Below are 7,199 nucleotides of genomic sequence, written 5' to 3'. Positions count from 1 at the left end.
GGAGGCCAAAACAGTCCAAACAACAAAAGCACGTTTCACTGTAGCGTGAAACAGTCGAGCCTAACATCCTGTGTACCGTGTTTTTCACTGATGTTTGAAAAAGATTATGTTGCGGTTGTCATAGGTTAGGAAAACAGACGGCTGATACACACATGGGTCTGTTGACAGATGGTACAAGATTTCTATTTTATTTTATACTTAATTTGATTTATTTTGACCCCAGGCCATTGCTATGATAAACAGTAGCTCAACAGATGCTGCACTTGCTCCCATTAGTATAAGACATTTACTCTTCAATGTATTTTTGAGTTGTTTCCACCCTTGCCTCAGACAATAAAATGTCCTTCACCTCATTTACTATTTTCATCAAATCAAAAGGACTAGCTAATGTTAACTGAACACAAAATGTTGGTGTCTCACAACTCAGAGAAAGTTTTGTTCAGCTATAGTTGCCGAGTTGAAGCTAAGTTTTGTCCAAAAGCCACCCCAGCAAGTGTGCTAATATTAATCTTAATACGAGGCTACTGTAGCAGCATGACTGTATAAACTCATATCATGGTAGCTAAATGATTTTAGCCTGCATGCTAACCTTTGATGCCTGGTTGGCGGTTACATGCTGCTATTCCGACATACCTCTACTCCGACATTGATGTCTAATTGTCGGAGTAGCGGCGCTTTACTTTTTTTCAAACATTCCACCATTCCGACATGAGCATTCGGAGTGGTAGTTGACACTGTCAGACACGCAGGGCCTCCCTCATGGACGCTTCTGATAGCCCTCCCAAATCCACCGCCACTGCTCCTCCAAGTCTCTCCATTGTCATCCCATCAGCTCTGGTCTACAGCTCCGCGGAATTGGGAGCAGCCTCGATGGCTTTAACTTTCTTGAGCGTCTCCCTTGCAGATCGGATGTAGGGCGATCGGACAACAACGAAATTGAGTGCCAACCAGTCAGTGCATCCATTACAACAATAGGCTGTATTATATTATACAAAATAAACTGAATATGTTAAAAAAGTAGATGTTAAACAGACACACAAACACAAATGAAAGAAAGACGATGCCCCGACGCGCCTGCGTAGACTGTCGGAATGGTGGTACTAAAATTGTGTCGGAATAGAGGCATGTCGGAATAGAGGTTGCACCCCCTAGTTGGCCTACTCACAGGGTCAGCTAGCTAACAAGCTAATTGTTCTCATCAAGAGCCAGGTATTTGTGTTTTTAGCTTATTTTTTTACTTTTCAAGTAACTTTTTCCTACATTTTGTGAAAATAGCCTTAAATGTCAAATTTCAACATAAATTCTGTGTTGCCTACCTTAAATGTTTCTGCTTATGAGATACAAGAGTAGGCTACATATGATTACTTTCACCCCTTCGTTTCCATTTATGCCAGTGTATAACCTGCTGTTTCAATCCATCCTGAGGAAAGAGGAAAACGTGTTCTTTTTAACTGACCAAAATAGATATAGTTATTTAATATGGAACTAAAAAACGTTTTTGGTCTTTTTTTTTTAGGTATTCCCACAGAGGATGTTAAGTTTCTAAAATAAATCGTTCCTTCTTGTCCTTCTTCCAACTCAGAGGCACCATCTGCTGGTTGTGTAACGCATCACAGACTTTTCTAGCAGTTAATTCTGTCTGATTACAAGAGGATTTCTTGTCTTTCTGTCTTTAACTAAACCGAATAGTAATAGTTTTAAATCAACCTCAAACAAATTATTGGATATAAAAAATACAAAACAAACAAAGGTTTAGTACAACTAATTTATTATTATAAAAGTGCACAAAATCATACATACTGGTAATAAATAGAGTGAATAAAAAGGTGAATAATGGAATAAATACATTAAGCAAAAGAAACTGTAGTCAGTGTGGAATAAATAATAATCATGTAGGATTTTTGGAAATGTGTATCCCATTTGAAATATATTTTTGTTTTTACACATCGCAGATGACCAGAAACAAAATAATACATATGATTTCAAACTGTCCATCGCAAATCCTGGTGACAGTCATTAGCAGAAGAAAATGTTATCCCCAGTAGTGTGAGTGTCCAGTCACTCTCCTCCCATCCAATCCTCATTCAGCACCCCCAGGATCTCCTGCAGTGACAGCTCAGGCAGAGGGGTGTGAGGTTTGGACTCCCTGCAGCTTTCTGCAGCAGTTCCGCTCCACGAATCCTCCAGCTGTGAGTACTGACTCTCCACAGTTGGGCTGCTCTCGACACTGGCATCCCAGTACCCAGAATCAGGGGTGTCTGGAGTTGAGGATTGAGAGGTGGGGCCTGGCATACACATCTGCTGCTCTGCTGATCCTGGATACATGGCGGCTGCCTGACTGGAGCTGTAGTCTTTCATCTCCAGGGAAGAGTGGCACCACCGAGACGAGGCGGGGGAGGTTTGGCTGCCCGGCTGGGACCAGAAGCCCCTCAAGGGTGGGCTGGAGGTGCCTCCAAATGTTATGCCCTGCTGGAGGCCATACATGGAGCCAAAGTGCTCCTCAATGGTGGAGTATGCTGGTGGATGCTGTCCGTAGTAGCACGATTCGTCTACCTCCTTCTTCACCTGGGTTTGGTAGGCAGGTGGGGGGCCATGAGGTGGCACATACCCTGAGCCAGGGCCCCTGCCGGCTACAGCATGAATGGTAGGCAGAGCATCATGGACCGGGCTATCTGACTGCCACAGAGCCTTCTTGGCTCCTTTGACCTTCAGGGTGCGAGCTCTTCTGTTCTGAAACCACACCTGGACAGGAAAGAAATAAGTTTATATTAAAATCAGAGCAGATAAACAACACCTTCTGTTCTGTTAATCATTTTCTGGGCACCAGTGGAGTATAAGGGGGAACTGTAGGGTGTCAGAGCCATGGTGTGCAATCTATCTGTGAGCTCAAACAAGATCCTGAAAAAAACAGCCTGTGTCATCAATAAAGATAAAGAACTAAAGTGATAGAGGGATAGCAGTATCTGCAATTCTATGCAGGATGCATTTGAACACAGTGGCTTTTTATGATAAGAAACCGCAGTTCAAGAGAGCTTACTAAACAACTTTTTACTATGGGTACATCGGGGGCTCCACCAAAAATCAATACAGTATTATCTTAACCTATAACAATACATTAAACATTTATGTATGCTTGTATATATATATATATATATATATATATATTTATATATGTTTTTTTTATATATATTTTTTTTTATCAGAATCTTTTAACCTAAAACTGTCAAATAAATGCAGTGGAGTAAAAGCGCAATATTTGCCTCTTGTAATAAAGTAAAAGTATAAAGCGGTAAAACAACACTAACACAAATACCTTCAAATTCTACTTTAGTGTAGTTAAATAAATGTACTTAGTTACTATCTACAGGTGTACCTTTAATCTTGGATAAAACCAGTTTCTTATTACCCACATAAAGATAATTCCAATGGTAAACTGACAACTTCATTGCCCATATATACAGCTCAGTTAGATTAATTTCATCATACTTTAACCCCCTAAATATTCTGTAGTATAAAAAGGCTGCGTGGGCGACTGTTTACCTGGATGCGTGACTCTGGCAGGCCTGTGGTCTGGGAAAGGCTCTCCCTGAGGCTGATGCCAGGGTACGGGTCGGTCTCGAAGGTGACGCGCAGGAGCTCCACGTGGTCTTTGGAGAAGCTGGTTCTCTTCCTGCGACTTGCGCTGCGAGAGGAGCCGCCACTGGAGGACACAGGTCTGGCATCATCTGAAGGAAGAGCAGAGAAAAGATCTTTAAGAGATGTACCTTTTAAATTATTTCTCTGATAATAATAGTTCTGATCACTGCTTGTGCGCTTAACCAGGGGTTGTTTGTATAATCATTGGCCTTCTTTCTAGAAAACATCATTCATTCATTCATTGCACATGTTGAATATGGACACTACAAATAATCAATTGCCTTTTTTATTCTCATTGAATCTGAATAAATACATGCACTACATTGAATTGAATGACGAAAGTACAAATATCTGTCGAATAATGACTTTCTTTAATGATGCTGTGTTCTATCAGTTGTTTTATTATTTCTACTGCCACTGTTTATAAAAAACCTGGTTCAAAAATTTGCCAATTTTTAAAGTTTCAGACGACATAGTTAGTAGGTTTGTAATTTGTCTGATGCATTGACTGCCACAATATTTGCAGAATAATAGAAACAAATCAGAAATACATTTGAGGACAGATCTATGTTATTGGCCCACTGCCTGACAACCTGTATAAGTCATCCTGGTGTAATACAACCCATATATGTGGCACTGCTTACTATTTTAACCAATGCCAAATCATATTGTTCAAATTTGAAAAATTAAGCACTACACACAGTTGCAAACTAAAAGTGTTTCTTACCATTGCTGGAATCTTTCCACATAGTGCAGGTAAATGAATGAAGCTCTGCAAATGAATGGATTTTTAATGGACTCCTGAGGTCAGTGGGTGTTGCTCCTTCACTGAGCTCCTGAACTGTGTCTCCTGCTTGTATCAGGGTACCTTTTATATTGATCAATCCCAGAAGGCCATGGTAGAGCCAGGAGAGTGTTGGGGTGGGGTGTCGTTTTATTTGATGGGTGGGTAACAGACCAGGGTCCCCTCCACCTACCCCCGTTATCACCTCATCCCTATCAGAGTGGTGGCAAGGTCAACGGCAAATATGACAGAATGATCTTTGGAGAGACAAAAGAAAGTCGTTAGCCTCATCGATACCACTTCCTCGATAACACAAGACGACAAACATGTAATTGTTTGTCTTTTCTGTGCTGCTGAATATATGACATATAGGACAACCACATAGCAGGACATATTAATTTAAGTGGGCCATAAGGACAGGAGATATGGTGGCATCTGATCAGTGTTGGAAGAAGTACTCAGATCCTATAAAGTACAAATACTATAATGCAAATAATAGTAAAATTCTTGATTTCAAAATGTTGCTTAAGTAAAAGTATTGAAGTATCAGCAAACAAATTATACTTAGAGTTTGAAAAGCAGAAGTAGTCAATCTGCACAGTGACCCATTTCAGTAACATAAAGCACAGAAGTATTATCAGCTAAATGTACTTCAAGTATCAAAAGTAAAAGTAGTTGTTATGCAGAATAGATCTTTTCACAGTATTGTATTATAATGGTTATTATATTATCCTTTTTTTTATACATGTAAGAACATTTTAGTATTTTAGTTTGTCATCAGGACCGATTTAGATAATAGATGGAAATAGAAATAGATGTGGTAAATTAGTAGAACAGTATCAGCATATCATGTGTTTTTATCTAACTGTAAATGTTTAAATAAATATAGTTAAGTAAAAAGTATGTAATTTGCCTGATATGTAGCGGAGTCAAAGTATACAGTAGCATTACATGGAAATACGGTACAATTAATAAAGTATACTTGAGCATATGTACTTAGTTACTTCCACCACTACATCTGATACATTCTAATGCCATTATTTCCATCATATAAACAAGTCCTGAGTATTTTATTTTGATCATTTTAGTTGTGTTTACCTGATAGTTAACATTAAGTGGATTAATGCAAAAAAAGTAAAATCAATATAGACTTAATGTGCTGTTTAGTCCAGGCATTCTGTAAAAAGCTGTTAATATATATTTCTTTTACTGAGAACACTAGACCTTATCATTATTTGTTTATTGATATCTTTTTTGTGAAAGGCCCCTAGATTGTTATTATTTATTATACTAATATTTGCAAGGTGCTGAAAACTACTCTTGCTTTTTGTTTATGATTGAGTGTGCAAGCTTGTGATTTAGTCACAGGCAATACATAAATTATATTGCATAGTGTACAAAGCAAGGAACCTGGAAATCATTTCTCTAGCTATCTTATGAATGAGTTGTCTTTTTTTGTGCTGATGTTCTAAAAATGGCATAAAGAAAATTCAAATGTATATTGGGGTTTTATAAATATAAACATTTTTGGCCAGCATTTTTCACGGAACAGAAGCACAAGATGTTTTAATTCTAAAGAATTTATTTAAGGAAGGATTATTAACGTATCTTTATGAAAATTCCAATACGCCTTTTAATTTAAATGTGGCTAATAGGGGTCATGTGATTAGGGCTGAACACAAACATTGGCAGTTTTGCAAACTGTTGACCACTGATCAACCAACAACAGTCTTAAAGTAATATTAACTCAAAGGCCTTAGTAAAAACAAAAACACACTTCAGAGCTTGAAGCCTATCAGCGGCTCCTGTTGTCTTTCATATGCAGAGTAGCGCCCTGCTATCACAGGAGGAAAGACAAAGGTGGGTAGTTATTCTGTGATGAATTAGACGGTTAACCAGTCGCCTCAGTGTGCTGATTCAGTGAGTGAGCCTGTCAAATGGTGTAACATATCCAGGCTTTGACCGAGCTGTATGCATAAGATGGGACATTTAACATCACTGTCACTCTGAGATTCTGCTGGAAACAAAAAATTACCTATTTGAAAAATAAACCTTTTTTTTTGGATAGATACTTTTATCGATTTTTCATGAGAAATAAAAGTCAAAAATACAATGTATTTAATGAACATCTGAATTTAGCCCGAAAAATTGAAACAAAGAAAAAGATATATAAATAACTTATGGGGAAAAAAAACAAAATAATGTGTTCATATCTATGTATATGAATAAACATTTACATCATATATATATATATATATATATATATATATATGTATATACATTATACATACAAATACATAATTTAAAAAATATTTATATTTTCATTATTATTTTAGCTATGCTTTTTTTATCCATCAAAAAGAAATAAAAGTATAAGTAAAAAAATCAGAATCAGAATCCGAATACCTTAAACCGTCCCACAGGGGGGAAATTTACATTAGATAAATCAAATAATAGAACATATAATAATAACATATGAGGGGAAATGCCTAAATCCAATGAAATCAATATGAAAATCAAGGGTAAAAAGAAGGTGCAAAAACAGGTTTATATTATAAATAATAAGCAGTAAATAAAATATATCTGATATTTATATAAGGAAAAAGGCCCTTTCTATGCACATTATTATGGTCTGGAACTTTGACCTCCATCCTGTTGTTTACATTTCATGACTCCTGAGCTGCTGCATGTCAAACACATTGAAAATGTAACTACTAACACATTGAATCTAGGGTCAGATAGTACCAAGGGTCAAAGTGCAGAAGCAGATTTACAGTAA

This window comes from Eleginops maclovinus, chromosome 22 (genome assembly GCF_036324505.1).
Source record: "Eleginops maclovinus isolate JMC-PN-2008 ecotype Puerto Natales chromosome 22, JC_Emac_rtc_rv5, whole genome shotgun sequence".
Lineage (NCBI taxonomy): Eukaryota > Metazoa > Chordata > Actinopteri > Perciformes > Eleginopidae > Eleginops > Eleginops maclovinus.
The sequence above is the reverse complement of the archived record's forward strand: the minus strand, read 5'-3'. Positions refer to the sequence as shown.